The 16660-nt window shown below is 41.1% G+C and overlaps 1 protein-coding gene across 4 annotated transcripts in view; it reads right to left on the bottom strand.

Annotated features, from left to right (window-relative positions):
- The window catches only part of PRDM1 (PR/SET domain 1), a 97303-nt gene that overhangs the window by 54833 nt on the left and 25810 nt on the right, over nt 1-16660 (bottom strand). The window contains exon 4 of one of the 4 annotated variants that reach the window (XM_048937057.1): nt 3966-4038. The exons of the other annotated variants lie outside the window; for them this stretch is intronic. The gene's annotated coding sequence lies outside the window, so the exon portion shown is untranslated. The remainder of the gene's footprint in view (nt 1-3965; nt 4039-16660) is intronic. 4 annotated transcript variants of the gene reach the window in all.

The following is a 16660-nucleotide window of genomic DNA, read 5'->3' as shown; positions in this document are numbered from 1 at the left end:
GGGGGATGCCAGAGAAGGGACACTGTGTCAAAATGCAAGAAGAAAGGAAAGAGAGCTGGGAAGAAACTGCTGGAACGTCATTGACAGAGATCATGCAGATTCAGTATTAGACGTTTCCCTTGCAATAAGGTCTCATATCCTTGGGCCAGCAGGAAGATAGTAATATGATCAGGATCAAAGAAGCCTACAGAGTTTGTGGAAAACGTGTCTACATGTACATTTCAAGAACACCAATATCTATTCAACTGAAAAGGCCATAAAAATTGAGAAGCAATGGGAAAAAAAAAAATTCACAAATGAAATACATGTTCTAGTTTGGCCAAAAATTGATCTCTTTAACTTCACTGGCAAAAAGCTTGGTTGATTCTGAGTACTAAAATGGGACACATGCTGCTAAACACTACAAAAAGATGATTTTGGTACATGTGTCCCTACGTGATGGGCTGGATGCCCAGATGCTTTCCACTCTTGGGAGAAACTGGCACTTTAGTGTTCTGTCAAAAGGATCCTTCTCATAAATAAAGGCCAGACTCTTACAGGTTATTAACAGGTCCTTTATTGGCAAGTCTTTCATGTCAGCTGCTGCAGCACTTTCTTCAGGAACTGCTGTTCTTGTGTAGCTGGGGTCACCATGTTCATCTACCTTTTGATTTCTAGCAAACTGGAATGCTGTTTAATCTTCACAGTTCCTAACATGCAGGGACTTACACATATGCTTAATGCACTGTGAATGGTTCTACTGAAACCTGAATTACAGTACACAAAGCTAAAACACATGCCTAAGCGCCTGCAGGATTGGGGCCTAAAAACCTGAGCATTATCCTTTTGATGCATCCGTCCCACTATAATGATGGATAAAAGTGTTTACAAAAAAGCTTTGAAGATGAGAAATGCTCCGTATGTACATGTGTGGGGTAGAGGAAGTGGAAAGAGAAAAGGGATAGGGACACAGATTGCATTGGCCGTCCTGATGTTTGCCATAGAAACCACATCATTCTTAGCAGCTGTAGGATTAAGAAGCCTATGTGGTTAAGGAGGTTCCTCATACTTTGGATGAACACAGTCAGACATTAGAGGGTGTAAATTCTCAGTTTCCACCTCAGGTTAATCTTTGAAAGGATGATGCCACATGTGGTCATGCTGTTCTTTGGAAAGTTCAGCTGCAGTAACATACACACTTGCAGCCAGTTTTACCTGAAATATTGTATAAAAAGTTTCACAACAGTTGCAGGTGACAGAAAGTGCCTTTCCTTCTCGGATGCCCCAAGTGGACTTGGACCTTCATAGCATTTGATAGTGCTGGGCAGCCTTTTGCTCACCAAGGACACTTGTGCCACCTTCACAGCCTAAAAAGCAGCTCTCCAAGCTGCCCTGAGCCAGCAGCTGCATTGGGAGAGCATGTGATGCAGCCTGTGCCTCTCTCCTGCCAGGTGGCAGTGGCCATGAGCAACAGTTAAGACATAGGATGGCCAATATTTTGAAGGGTTAGAAGAGGCCACTCAGTGCAATCAGAGTGAGGTACCTGCCATCCCTTCCTCAACTAGGACAGCTGTTAGAGAGCAAAATATTTTCTGACAAAAAGCAACTGAATGGCTGGCCTAGGAGCCACCATGTTTAGTCCACTGACAAAGGAAGGCACCTCAGAGGCCACATGCCTGCGTGCCTCTGACAGCAGAGAGCAAGCCCACCTCAGTACCCGTCTGACACAGGAACTGGCCTCCCCCCTGCCAGGCTGAATGTCAGGCTAATCAGTTTGATCTGACAGATTTTAATTAAATTAATTAAGGCCTTTCTGAATGGGCTTGGTTAGTGTTCCACAGGGGAATCCCCATTGACAAGAAGCACTGTCGGGAGAGGCACTGTTTTTCTCCTGTCACAATGAGAATTTTCTTATGTTGTTATTAGATTGTTTTTACATCATTAATAAAACATTTATAAACACATATTATGCTTTTGAAGCTTGACATCCGATTATATTAACAATAGCCTTCTACAAACAAACATAAGATTTTCAACTCCATCCTTCAAGCCGGTTTGTTACTCTGCCAAATCAAGATGCAAAATGATCCTGATCACTTCCCACTGACTTTCCCAAATGGGCTTCTTGTCCAAAAGTTGGAAACTCACCACTTGCAGGAGTGCTTAATTGCCAGTACTGTGAAAGGCTAGGCTCCTGCTCCCCACTTACATCTGTGAAAAGACAATGACCATTTTGTTCTGCAGATCTGCCTGCAATTGTGTTGGCTAGCATGGTTTAACCCAGTCCTAAGGACTTTATGTTGTGAGCATTTCATATATGGTTCAAAAGCAGCACATCCTTCCTACCTGAGGCCATAGCCACTCTTCAGACACCCAGTCATTCTGAAAGGCTTCAATACGAGCAAAAACCCCGGTATCTGCACAGAAACAATAGCACGATCAAGCTAAAAGGCATCGCCTTGCTTACCATACCGCACTCGTGATCTGTAAAAGTGCTGAAGCTGGAAATCCCCCAGTACTGATAAATGGCAAGTAGTGGCCACAGTCACACACTGTCCACGAGGGATGTACTGCTCTGTTACTGTAACCACTGCTGTGTTTGGCTGCAGCAGTGGGCTTCTGGGCACGGCCAGGCGGCAGAGATAGAGAGCAGCCTCAGAGAGCAAGGCCTTCTCCTTGGGCGGTACAGGCAAAGGAAGGATGGGCTGTTCAGGCATTGCACTGATATGTGCTGGGCTCAGCAGGGCTCAGTGAGCCTTCTGCTGACGCTATTGGTACCGCATGCCTCTGCTCATCACGTGGGTCCCTAAAGAAGGAAGACGTCCCAGCTTGTAGATTTAATTTAACAGTAAATGAAGCTTCCCAGAAGCTGGAAAGGATTTTGAATTCAACCTCAGAGGAAGTAACAGCGATCCTGTTGTGATTGAAAAGATGCTAAGAGCTGAAGTGCTGTAAAACAACCACTTCACCTACCAGCTGAAGCTGGCAGACTTCATCTAGCAACACCTCCTTTCCCTTTGATGCCAGAGTGGTCTCTCAAGACGCTTGACCTTGAAGTGCCAAATCATGGTGAGCACTACAAATTTTATTCTGACAAAGACTGAAGAAGGGAGGAGACTCTGCAGTGGGAAGATACTGTACTTGCAATGCAATCTGAAATGAAGGAGGAAAAGAAAAAACAAAAAGGCTAGAGCACAAAGTGAGAAAGAGAAGATTAAGATACAAAGGTATCCAAGGGGCACAATGAAAGAGATAAAAGTAAGAAACAAAAGATCCTGAAAGAGAAGATAGTGCTAATGGGCACTTATTACAGACCAAGTAAGAAAGAGGAAGGATGGAAAAAAAGAGGCCACTATTCCATTTTCCTGCCCATGTGTTATTTTTTTCCAGTTTATTTTCAACATATCTATTACGCTACACAAGTCACAAGAAAATCCTCTTACAAAGTCAGCCCCTGTTTACTATAGCTCCTCAATGAACAAAAGCTATTTCAACTTATCTGCTGGCCAGTATGAATCCAGCAGACCCAAATGTGTTTTCCAGTGTGATTTTGATTAGAATCTCAGTCTTCTGAAGTTCAGATTCATTATTATGAGCTTAACTGGGGCGCTACAGGTCTTGAGCCAACAACTAAAATGTTTTCACTATACTGAAATCAGATTTACTTTTCCACTATCAAAAGCAAATCTGTTTGTGGCATCTTTTGAAGTTTTATTCTCAAACTTATACGCAGAGAAGAAAAACAAATTTGCTAAAGTGTAATTCTGTCTGGTAACATCAACAGAAACATATATTCTGAGAATTCCAATATGAGGTATTTTGTAAATACTCCAAGGGCTAAACGCAGGTAAGCAACACGGGAAATAATCCTCCTTTGCAGAAAACAACAACAAACATTTTAACTTTTTAATAAATGAGACAAAGATGAGTTGCAACAACAACAACAAAGATGCATCCACAAAGAAAGAAGAATTCTTTCAACTGACCTTCAAGTTCCCTCTACTCTTTCATTAACTGTCCACTGAGGTGATCTCTGGCCAAATACAGGGAATTCAGAGCCTGTCATAGAATTACAAGATGAATTAGGGACTGTTGCCACAAATTTACAGCTACCAAGGCCTTTGTTGATTAAATTTTCCCAGACTTGAAAGTAATTTCACTGGAAGCACTCTTAATGGGGCCTCACATCAGCATCAGGACAAATGAGGAAGGAGAGTAACACTTTTCCCTTGCAATTATCACGTGCTGCTCTTTTCTCCTGTGTGATTGGTAAGCAAATAGACACAATTTCAGTCAATCCAACTTAAAAGTGCTTAACACAAATTGTTTGCATACTAAATAACTTCCCAGAAAAATCTCAATTTTCAATCTCCTTAATGAAAAATGTCCCCTTTCTTTCTTTCAGCTTCTGACTGGCAGAGCCTACTACATAACCTCAATTATTATGCTGAACAATTACTGACTCACAGTGAAATCAATTGCAAAGCTAATGTAGTTGAAACTGTATACAGATAAGTGCACTACAGGTGAGTAACTCCACATGCATGAGTAGTGTCGCTGTGCTCAGTGGCATAACTCATGTGCATAACTATTTGCAACACCGGGGCCTCAGATTGTAAACTCACTGGAGCAGAAACCAGATCTTATCTGCCTGTAAAGCACCTGGCAGCGCACCTATCTTTGCCACTATATAAATTAATTATCATTAGCATCTGAATTTTGTCAGCTCCAGCATTCTCCCCTAACCTCAAACGCTGCATTTCTTCCCAGAGCGACGTTTTGTGCAGTGGGTGGTAATAATAGGCACATGGATATTTAACCATTCTGGGATTTAATTAAATCATTCAGTATAAAATTAACATGAGTGAGGCATTTGAAAAGCTTCTGAAATCTGAAGTCTGGATGGAGAAAGAGAAAATTGTAAAGGTAAGAAAAATATAACTAATTCAATTCCTGAAACACTTTGACCTTTAAACGGAACCATCCTCCCCTTCTTAGGTTTAAGATAAGTTCAGCAAACAGAATTTCACCCTGGGCTTGACACATAATCTGCCAAACTGCTGAAGAAAAAAACAAACACTTTTTCCTTTAAAAAAAAATCTCAAAAATGTTATGGAAAAGACAGACCTCACTACTCATGACAAATATTGGTGCTATACACATACAAACTGAAATATGAGGTAAAGTATTAGATTTTTACAGGAAATACAGATTTAGAAAGAAACAGTTGCGAAATAGCAAATTGAAGATAAGGAAATCAAGAAGACAACTTTTGGTCATCTGAAGAAAAGAATAGTCATCTTCCCTAATCATCTCAGACTGATTACCTCAGTTTGCTAATCTCACATTTCAATAGGTTTTTACTGCTGAACCTAAAGAAACTGTGGGCTTACATGAGAGGGAGAGAGGGGACTGGAAGTGCTGGTCAGTGTACTCAGCTCTTTCGGCACACCTCGATTCACGCTTTTAGAAAGTTCTTTGGTTGTAGTTGTTTTTGTTCAGATTATTAGATTTTGTTTTCAGTGGCAAAACAAGACTTGCATGAGCAAGTGAATCCTTCAATAGGCTCAAAATACTTAAGCGAACAGCAACAACTACATGTTTGACAGACCCAAACTAAACTGGACAAAAACATACAAAACCAATCAAAGATACAAAAAAGGAGAAGGCTCTTCACTCATTTGTATAGGCAGGACAAGAGCCCTAACTTACTAATCACATGCCAGCAAAGACATTAATTTTACCTGTAATCAAAAAGATTACATAAAAGGACAGTCTCATTTAAATGCAAAAAAGTGAATAATTTCTGATTCCTGCATGAGGCCTTTTTGCATTTGTATGCACACAAAATTGCTTAACAACAGTTTTTCTTTTCTTGTTCTATAAAAGCCATTTGTTCCATAGAAACAATCTTCTAGTAAGGCTTCTCTTCAAATTCTTAGCTGAGCCTGTAATATATAGCTGATGAATTGTGTTTTACATTGACCATTCTGTAGGCAACGTGATGCCAAGCTTTACAGTGCAGAGCAGTACTAGAAATTCTTAAGCTTTAAGTTAAGGGCTACAAAAACATTATATGATTAAATCACAATCACAACAAAATCTATTTTACTTTGAATCTTCAGTTCTTTCATCGCCTGTGCCAAGTTATGGAAAACTTAATACACATCCCACCCCAGAGAGACAGGTTTCCTTTCACGCAACATATACCCCTGTGCATTTAATAACGATGTACATTAAATAAATAAATAAATAGCTTGGAAAAACGAAAGCACAAGTGATAGTACAGAAATGCTTTCCTATGCCCTCTATCACCTCAGAGGCTGTGCTCACCTAAAAAAGTATCAATTGGTAGTAGTTACTTATTCCCAGCTCTTTCTTCACGTTGAAAAATAAACTAAGATCCTCACCTTTGATACAAATCAGAATATAAAGTGCAGACTAGTTGCCAGGGTCTCTGGTGTGAGCAAGGACTGACTGCTTTCACACTGAGACCCGGGCGATCAACGCCGTGTCTTTATTAAGTGGGAAAGTAGAGCAGTAGCTAAGAGTACATCTTCTAAGCAGGATATTTAGGAGCCTCCACAATCCCTTTACCAGACACACACATGCAACCTGACTTCTTTTTCCCCCACTCTAAAAATACTAACCCGTCCAGTGAACTAGTTGGAAGGGCCTTAGGAAGGGGTGGAGTAAGAGAAATCAGTGCAGCAAGTCACCTTTCAGCCACCTATGACATCAGCCTGCTGCCCTGATTCCTTCATTAATACCTTTGAGCTGAAAACAATGGGCCTGCCATTAAGCACCACACAGTTCAAGATAAGAAAGCCCTAAGCAGATAATAATCGGTGCATTTAGCTGGATTTCAAACATTCAGCTGCTTAATCATTTCTTCCTCACTGCATGCTACCCAAACACACAGGGAATGCTTTGGATGCCTCGGGCTAAGGAAGAAGGAGGTGGGGTGTGGGGAAGAGGAGGGGAGCGTGGGCCTCGGGATGGGATTGGGGAGGAGAGGGGGATTTCATTGGCAATCCTCTCCCTGGGAAATGAAAACATTTCTTAATTGCCATTAGGGAAATAGGTTAAATACAGGCTTGGTAAGCTGCTAAGGGCTGGCTAACAGATTAGAGCGGATGGCTGTTGAAGTATACTCATTTCCATTATATGGCAGAGCAGGGAATTTTTATTTTCTTAATAGTCTTCAAAGACTGTTCCTGTCAGGCGCTGGGTGTGAGACTGCTAGTTAGATTTTAACTAGTCACCTTCCAGCTGATGAAGCAAGGCTGCATTCACCAGCCCTCGGGTGAATGCAAGGGAACAGAAACTGTGGGGCATGCTGGCAGGGTGTGTGGAGAGGAGGGCACTGCAATACCTGCTGCTTTGCTAACACGAAACAACAGTGAGTAATGGCAGAATCAGAGGAACTGAAGGCATGATGCAGCATACCTGTCACACCAGGAAAGAAGGGATAAAAAAAAAATGTCTCCAGATCCCCGAGCACGTAGCAGACGCAAGGCTGAGCCCTGCCAGATCTGGGCAGCTCACCCACAAGTCCTTAGGGCCGTGTTGGGGGGAGTGTGGGCATCTTATGGTACAGTCTGCCTCTCAGCTCGCTCAGAGCCCGCTGAGATTGCCTTCCCTGCTTTCATCCATAGCACTGCCATCTCACTCTTCCCCGGCAGGCTCATGGCAGCGCCCCCCCCCCCCACCAGCCTCCAGGGAAGGCAGCGGGAGCAAACAGAAGCCAGGTTTCCCTTTAAGTGGGCACAGCCTCACTACTCATCCACATAGCTGAAGAGGAGCTACCAGCAGTGTGCACTGCTAAACTGAGACACAGTCCTGCAATCCTCCATAGACCAAAACTCCCTGGGGCATGACTCGGAGTTTTATCTAACCTAGGGTTCAGTTTTGAAGGCACTCTGTTCTGGGGCTCCCTGAAGCCAGCACAGCTATGCAAAAGGTGGTGGACTGGCAGTTGAAGCAACAGGGGGGTGTATGAAGAATGAGCTTCTAGGGGGGAAAGGGGGAGAGGACTGTGAACATCTTTACCTTCCCCCCCCCCCCCAAGACAGATGCACACATCTGTACAGCTGTGTGTGAAGAGGAAAATTCTTCCAGTGTATGAAATCTCCAATGCCTTTCGATACATCCACTGTTTATCCATCTGCATCATCACATATCTTAATGCATTTCAAAGACTTGTGCTAAGTTTTAGTTTCATTCAACTGCATCTGAATTTCCCTGTTCTGGATGGCTGAAAGTGATAAATGTTGTAAACACATTTTTTTCCATGGACAGTCAAAGGAGCTCCAACAGAGCTCAGGCATATGAGGCCAGGTGAAAGATACACCAGCCCAGAGCATTGCCCAGAATCAAACTGGAGATGAGGGAATAGCACAAAATTCTGATGCTCTCTCTTCCAAGCCAGCATGTTTACCCAGTCAGCCTTAAGGCATGCTTACCTACAGACATGGAATCACTGGGGAACAGCAACCACATTGGTAACAAATGCTCTGCCAGTTCAGATTAAGTCAGTGAGGACAGGAAACCCACTCATTTACATGTCATTGGCCAGCATTTTCCACTTGGCTAGCAATCCCATGCACTTTCTTTGCACATTTCTCAGCAATGCACTGCACCTTCATCAGAAATCAACAAGAGATGGAAAACCCAGCACTTCCCTCAGTTCTCACTTCTACTTACCACCTCTCATTCAGAAGTATTTTACCTGCTTCCTGTACATAAAAAGTATCTGTGAAATGATATAAACCTCTGGGCTACAGACAAGTACGTCTCCTGAATGATCCAGCAATTGACAGAACACATACACTGTGGCAACTATGGAACCTATGTTGTAGTATATGCTTGTTTTAAAGAGCTTGGGACAGATCCTTTGCATCTGCCAATCATTACACGTCGGAAGGTTTTATAAAGGTTTTTCCTGTGGCCACATATTTAACCACAGTCAATCCAAACCAGGCACAGCACTGCCAGAAAGACAACTGCGGAATCAAAGCATGCTTCTGTGTGCAGGCTTTGAGGGGACCCCTCACAGTCGAGCACAGCTTCACTGGATGGATTAAAAATATCTTTTTGAAGTTTCTTTAAAAAAATAATTATTAATACAGTTTGTGATGTGTCTCCCTTTTCAACAGAGAGCTAGGAGCAAGGAAATAACAGACACGTCTTCTATTCCCTCAGCCTTTTTGACAAGGTCTTTTTTCCAGCATAGGTACAGTTCAAGAATGTGCGCTCTTCAAATTATTTGCATCTGGACATGCGAGTGTAAGCCTCACACGCACACGAAAGCCTTTCCCAGCACATGACTATGCTACAGTTCAACTCTTTTTAGTAAAAAGAAAGCTTCTATTCCCATTCATGACCATCTGGGTATCTCTGCAAGACACTGCATGCCAAGACATCAAAATTCTAGTTTCCAAGTAATAAAAAAGACGCCGTCTTAAATGTTATAGAAGGCCAGTTGATCAAGCAAAGGAAAAGTACTGCTCTGAAGTACTAGTACAGAGGCAAAGCAGTGGACACCTGTGCTTTACATCAAGTACTTTCCTTGACAACCTAAGTAGCACACAGATAAATCGGCTCTTTCTGCAAGTTACGACAAGTCCAATTACTCTGAACACTACCTTTGGCTTAAGACACTCGAATTCTCTTTCCTGTCCATAAACCCTCTAGCATGCACATTCCTGTAACAGAACAAATTCCTTTCCCCCTCTTATTGCAAAAAAACATTTATACTGTATTTAAATATAGCAATAGTTTATCAGTATTAATGAATATTTTTTACATCAAAAGGTTATCTTTTGACAGAATAAAATTCCAAGCTCAGGGAAAGAAGCCACTTTATGGGGACTACGAAGACAAATAGGATTCCTGGATTCTACATGTGAAATATTTGAAATATGAAATATTGCAGTTTTTTCTCAAAGTTATTCTTTACAAATTTATTATTATCTTTTTTTTTCTGTACATCTTGCGTATTTAAAGAGAACATCTCTATTACAATGTAATATTCTACAAGGAGGAAAATTAACCACATTGACCATTCTGGAATTCTCAACATTATGTATTACATTATAAACCACACTTTACAAACCAAAATCACTTTGAGAAATCCTGGACAAGCAGTTGGACAGAAGTCTACTTACAATTATGAGAATATGTCATCTTGGGAAATAAGTTGTGAATTAACTACTAAGGACAGTCCATTTTCCGTCAAGAGTTTACTTACATCCAGTAGCTTTAAACCAAATGAGGAACAAATGGACTACATTCTACAGTGGGTCAAATCATTGTCTCAACTGCATTCGAGTGGACACAACTAGAGTATAGACTACCTGCTATGGACACATTAGTAAGAAACTGAAATCTGATGAAATCACAGAGAAAAAAATAGAATTTTAAAGGTAAAGTTTTAGTTTAAATATTAACATCAGAATGAACAACCTGATATGAGTGTGGGGATTCCACATTACTTAATGTTTTTAAATCAAGATTAGGTGGCTTCCTATGAACAAACTCTAAAACATTCAGAAGACTTTAAGATTTGTGAAAGAATTGCTGGGTGAGTTTCTATAAGTGTTGCTTTGCAGAAGATAAAACTACCTGATCATAACAAATTGAGGTTTAAAAAACTCAATAAACTTGGGAATATGACCCACCTTTCCTTATAGTTTCCTTCTAGTGGTTGGTGACCCTGAACATGGCAGGGGGGTTGAGACTAGATGATCATTATGGTCCTTTTCAACCCAGGCCATTCTGTGATTCTATGATATGATATGACAAAAAAACTCCCTGAACTATTTATCTGAGAAGGAAAATTAATTTTAAAGACTACTAACTGAGTTTTCCATATTCCAAGAACAAGATCTTTTCTGTTACCTTTCTTTCCCATCTTTTATTCAGAACACAGATATATAAGCCTATTTCAAGACAAGACCAAATTAACGTGGGACTGCCTTTGTGCATGAGAGGAAAAGAAGTCTGAGTTCCTATAAACCTTTCAAGCTTTCATTCCACCTCCCTTCCTAGTTTGCGCAGAGGAGTCTATTTTACAACTTTATCCATGTAATGGTCCTGCAGACTGCTTCTTCATGCCAAAATTTCTCTTTGATGTTTGCTCTCCCATTAGTGTTTCAGTGTAGGTATTCAAACTGATCACACGAGCACAGCAGAACTCCAGAACTGTCCACGTTCCATCGAATACAGTTGTTTCATGTTGCCTGTGATTTACAGTCTTAATTAATGCTCAAAAGAAGAAGAGCACATCTTTGGTGGAGCGTCCCCCCTCCACACACACACACACACCCCTCCTCCCTCTCTTTTTTTTTTTTTTTGTACAAAACAGCGCTCTCAGGGTTTTGTTGGACATTGTGCAGGATGACTTTGCCAAGCAGAATGGAACACACTTAATACTTTTCCTTTATAACCTTTGTAATAAATCAGCTACCACTCCACTTGCACGAGAACGGCCATTAGTGTCCTCTCCCCTCCCCCAGCACTTCCCGAATTTTAAACAAAGTAGGAATAAACTGAAGCTGAGCAGAGCCAGTGAGCCCAGTAAATCAGTTTAATGAGAACTGAATCAGTCATATGAAGTCCACTACTGAACAAATAAGGTGGACAGAAGAGGCCAGGCTTCCAGTGCAGGTACTGGGGATGGGTAAGCAAGAAAGCAGTGCTCACACATTTGATCTTCAGCAGTGATGCATGTCTGTTGTGAACGCTCTGTTCTTTAAAATCACATTTGCTGTAGCTTGCTGCTGCAACTCATTGTTTAGATTTGGCTGCTTCCTCTCCTGCTTGTGGTTTTGTTCCTCCATGTTTTCCCACAGAAGTGGAATTTTCTGTTTACCCATTTTCACCACTTATCTCCTCTGTGATTCACTTTGGTTTCATTTATCCTTCTCAGGTCTCCCTTGTTTCCCATTTACTGTAAGTGAGTACAACCACACATATATACATGCTGTTGTTTAATTCAGAAGCTAGACAGCAAATAATTCTGTATTTACAGGAATGCAAAGTATTAAAGAATTGTATCAACTTTTGTGCATGATAGCACAGAAACTCAACATTAAAAACATATTTTCAAAAGTTTAAAAAACAAACAAACAAACATACAAACCAACTAATTGTAATAATACACTGGTTCAACCTTTTCTACGTAACTGGGGCAGCACAAGTGGTCAAGTGTGGATTTCTACCTTGGAGGGAACTAAGAGGTCTTTTACCTCCCACATAAAAGTGCCCACCTCAGTGCCAGAGCTCCTTGTGTACCTGGTCATGTGAACTTAGAGAAAGAAGCTGGTAAGATGAATTGATGAGCAAACTCGGGAATTAATGTCCCATACAGTGCTGAGCTACTTGCCCTGCTCCAGACAAAAGAATTGATGGACAAAAGAAGGCATGGCCCACCCATTCCCATCTGATCTGCATCTCTTCCCTGGGACTGCTAAGCCTCCACATCTGATTCAGTAAGACAACTTCATTCTGTCATGCCCCAACTCTTTTCTACTTGGAATAGTCATCCTTTTTCAAATCAAGGGCTCAAATTAAGGATCACCTTTTCTCTTCTGCTTCCTTACTTCCTTCAGAGGCAGGAACCACAGATCACTGGTAGGATCTTGCTATCACACAAGTATCTCAAAGTTTAGACCAGGATATAATTGTGGCATTTATTAGTAAATCTGACCCAGCGCCCAAAAAGCCGCTCTCTTCACTGTGAGCTTAATAAAAGAGTGGAAGTTAATTAATCTCCCTGAAACACCATACAATCATACTTTTAATCTCAGCAGGCTGGTCAATTCAACCCATTAGAGCATCCTGCGCTACTTCTCTGTCAAGTGGATAATTTCTTTCTGATGCACTATTACCTGTTCTTCTTGATGATCTGAAAAATTCAGCCTCTGTTCAATTTCCAGACCTGTTTTCCAAAAGGAAAACTTGTTATTACTGTCAACCTCCTCAATTTCCATTGGGAAAAGACAACTAATTAAAGCTGCTGTGAAAGTCAGAGCTCCTTTTGTACTTCTTATTGCTTTATTATATATTCTTATTGCTTATTGCCCTTGCTTTCTCCTAACTTAGCACACGGGAGAGAAGAGGACACGCCTGAAGCTACATCCTAGCCTAGGATGCTGCAAGACTAGCGAATATCCTGTACAGTTCCAGGTGGCAGGAACTCCTTAACAGTTTACAAGCACAACATTTAAGGATATTAAGAGGGTATCTATCAGATTAGGCAAGGAACAGAATGCATTTATTACAGCCATTTTGGAGACTCTGCTTATCTATCATCAGCTTACACTTTATGCAAGACCAGTGCTGCGAGTTCTTCAGAATCCTACTGTGGGACTATGGGTACAGGCATTTTTTAAACTCTTGCATTAAAAAAGCATATAATTTTATGGGAACCTCATCCTTCACGAGAGAAAGAAATTAAGTGTCTAGTCTTCCTGGTGACAGCGAAAAGCATGAAACTGAAATCTAATAGCATAAAACCCAGAAGACTAATAAAAGAACCCAGAATATTACTTTCACGGTAATTTTTAAGCCGGCTTCAGACATTAGAGCTTGATTTACCATTTGTAGAAGCTGGAATTTGACTATGTTACAAGTGACAGTCTAAAGAAAGTCCCTGTACTCTTTGCAGTGATGTTAACTTTTTCCCATGGCTATTCTGTGGGTAAAAAGATTTGTCTTCCTCGTAATAAACTCTCCAACCTCTACGCCAATGCTTTGCTTTTTTCTTGCATTTAGCAGCCATGCTCTTCTACTGAAGCTTGTGGTTTCCTGACGAAGTAAGTGCAGTGTGTTCACGGTTCTCAAATAAAAAAGAAAGAAAAAAAAAAAAAAGGATGCGAGGCACATAATACTAACAAATAGGCAGCTTCAAACTTCTATTACTCAATGCACATTGAAAAACTCACACATTATTTAGGTCAAATGTTTGATATTTCTCTCAGTCCATTCTGTCCTGCCTCTTCTTCCATTTCTTGGGTATTTACACTAGCTGGGATAACCTATGGTCCTTAACACAGCTAATTCACTCTTCTCATTCCAAATGGTTACAAATATTTCTAATCTTCATAAAAGAAAAATGAGAAAGAAAGGTACTACAATCATAGAAGAATAAGACAGTCCATAAACAACAGTTTCAAAGAGTTTGGAAAATGGAAGGAGATTTCACTTGAATGCAGCTGAAGACTGTTCCTTTCTTTCTCCTCTCACCAAACTTTGCTTGCATCCTTAAGACAGGAATCTAAAAATGATTTATTGTACCAGACCATCCTTCTGATCATAGCCACCAATGGGCCAGATCCAAGGCCCTCTGAAATGAGTCTCCCTGTTGATTTCACGGCCTTGGATAAAGACCAATGTTTGTGCTTTTTTTTTGTTCTTTTTTTTTTTTTTTCACGAAGAAATTTTTCCAAATAAGCCGGGGTTTATTTGGAATTTTTCCAGGGGCTACGTGACACTTTCAAGAGTTTATATTCATCCAAGTGACTTTTAGGAGCCAGTTCTGTTTCCTTACACGAAAAATGTTGGGGGCTGGAAGGAGAAGGGAAAGAGAAGCACTTTGTGAGTCCATCTAGACATTTCTAGATCCTTCATTGGAAGCTGTCCCTTGGTTGTGGTGGCACAGGAGCACACCATCCTGCCTCTTCTTTCCAGTCTTTACTGAGGAGTAACCGCAACCTACTGACATAGTTGTGTCTGGGGACAGTAATGAAGAGGGAAGCAGTTGATTTTCCCTCCCTAGATGTTTTGAGGGCTAGGGACTTGGCTTGTGCTACATTTGCTTCACACCTCCAGAGCAGTGCTATCGTATCTGGCAAGTGGGAGTTTGCCTGCTGCGAGGCATCTCCCAGGTGAGGTGAACCAGCACTTTGCTGTGTTTTTTGCCTGCAGATCTGTGTATGGAACAGACACCATTAGGGGCACTGTTGCAGTGTGATAATCCTACCAGTGTAGCTCCTTGGGCATATTACTTCTCTAGAGATGAAATACATCTATGTTTTCAGTTGGCTTCTAGTGCCCAGTTTTCCAGAACTGCCAAGCACATGATCCCCGAATTGAGGACTGTGTGGGTGGCCAAGCAGTCCTGTGGCAGCCGTAGCTTGCATGGTAAACCAGCCCTCAGCCACCTCCCAAGTGAGGAAAAGGAGGAGTTGAAGGGAGGAAAGGTAATGCAACATCTCCCCTAGTCTTTCATTTTCCCTGTGCGCTGGGACATTGGAGGCTCAGATCACCAACTGTGAAGAATGCTGTCTTTCAGCACAAAAAAATTCTTGTAACTACATCTTCATCAGGATCTCTCTGTTTACTAGACATAAGGACTATCACGTCTCACCATCTTTGGAAGAAACATAAAGGACGAAAGTTATTATATTTGCTTCCCTGTAACAAAATCAAAGCACTCCAATAGCTGCTGTAAAGTATGAACAAGCAAAAATGAAACACCCTTTCTCTCAGTCACATGGTATAATTAGAGGTAGGGCTGAAGAACAGAACTCTCACTCACCAGCTCTGAATGCAGTCTTTTTCATACTTAGAAACCCTTGTGATACGCTTAAAATAAACACCCAGCTACAAAAATACTGTTAACATTTAAATTATGCTAAAAATTCCTTGGCAGACTTCTAGGAGCTACCCCATCACCATTCAGTACTGGAGAACTTACAGATCGATAATTAACACAGCTTGTATTGCTCAGTACAAATGTTAAGCAGCCTCAAAGTTTACAATTTTACAGCAGTACTTTTGCACAGATGCAGTAATCCTGTGATCTCTTACAGCAGCCTGACATAATAGCAGTGAAGACAAGACAACATCTTTATTAAATCGCTCCCTCCTGCTCTCCTTTATTCAACACAGAAATGTGTGCATGTCCCTCGGTGCTAATAGAGCAATCAGGTGATGTTTAGGGCCAATATCCAGGGATAGGTATGTACTGAACCTCCAGAAATCAAACAGTTTTGTTAGAATGTGTATAGTGACTCTTTAGCAGCTTTTTATTGGATTTACTTCAGAAACTTTCTGCCAAAAATCAAGCCAAAAAAACTCCCTGCAAAGTCAGCTAGAGCTACCACATTTATATTTGCAACTCTGAGCAGAAAATACTCTGCCCATAAAAAAATTAAAAACGGCTCAATTCGACATGATCTGATTGTACAGACCTGTTCTTATTCACTTGGTGATTTTGACTGCATCTTGCAAGCACTACTGTGAAAACTCAAAAGCACTTTTTCAAATGAAAGAAAATCAGAGTATCTAGTGTCAGCAAGCCTTGTAAAGTCCATACATGTTTACGCTTGGCATCAGATTACACACATTTGACTTTCTGATTTACTGCGTACTTGTGTTTTGCCTTCTTTTGTCAGAAATAAAATACAGCTATTCTTAAGAGAAGTCTTTGTTTTTAAAAAGACCTAATTTGTACTGTATGTTAGGAGAGTTCACTTTTTGCCCCACCCACAGACGTGCTTGATCCAAATACGGGGGAAGGGGGGAGGAAGGAGGGGGGTCAAATTTAGAAGAGGTTAATTTAGGTAACGACAATGTCAATTTGCAAGACATAAAAGGGGCACAGAGAGAAAGAAAGATAGAGTAAAAACAGTGGAGACCTTGGCCAGTTTTTTTGCTGCATCACGAAAGCAAT

This window comes from Lagopus muta, chromosome 2, assembly GCF_023343835.1.
Source record: "Lagopus muta isolate bLagMut1 chromosome 2, bLagMut1 primary, whole genome shotgun sequence".
In the NCBI taxonomy this organism is placed as follows: Eukaryota; Metazoa; Chordata; class Aves; order Galliformes; family Phasianidae; genus Lagopus; species Lagopus muta.
Note: the sequence above shows the minus strand (reverse complement) of the source record. Positions and strands in the feature narration are given on the sequence as shown.